Here is a 593-nt window from a genome sequence, read left to right as displayed (position 1 = left end):
GGGCAGCGGCACCGGGAGAAGGGAGTCCGGCACCGGGAACCGGGAGCGGGGCATCCTGCACCGGGCACTGGGAACGGAGCATCCTGCGCTGGGCAGTGGGAGACCGGGCGCTGGAAAGCCTGTGCTGGGCATGGAGACCTGGCATCCAGCAGCAGGACCTGGGCACACAGCAGCGGTGCCGGGTGTGGGTGCCCGGTGCAGGGTTCCCGGTGCCCAGTTTCTGGTGCCAGGTGCCCGGAGCAGGATGTTCTGGCATGTCCTAGGATGTTCCCCGGCACTGGGAAGTGGACACCTGGAATGAAGCATCCTCTACTAGCACCTGGCACTGGGAACAGGGCAGCCAGACCTGGCACCCAGCACTGGGAACCAGACGTTGGGAAAGGAGCATCTGGCACTGGGCACCTGGAATCTTGCACTGGGCACCTGGAATCTGGCACTGGGCATCCAGACCTAGCACCCAGCACTGGGAACCAAACGTTGGGAAAGGGGCATCTGGCACTGGGCACCTGGAATCTTGCACTGGGCACCTGGAACTGGCACTGGGGCATCCAGACCTAGCACCCAGCACTGGGAACGAACGGTGGGGAAGGAGA

Source organism: Corvus brachyrhynchos, unplaced genomic scaffold, assembly GCF_000691975.1.
Source record: "Corvus brachyrhynchos isolate BGI_N302 unplaced genomic scaffold, ASM69197v1 scaffold67, whole genome shotgun sequence".
Taxonomy (NCBI): domain Eukaryota; kingdom Metazoa; phylum Chordata; class Aves; order Passeriformes; family Corvidae; genus Corvus; species Corvus brachyrhynchos.
This window is presented reverse-complemented; position numbering follows the sequence as displayed.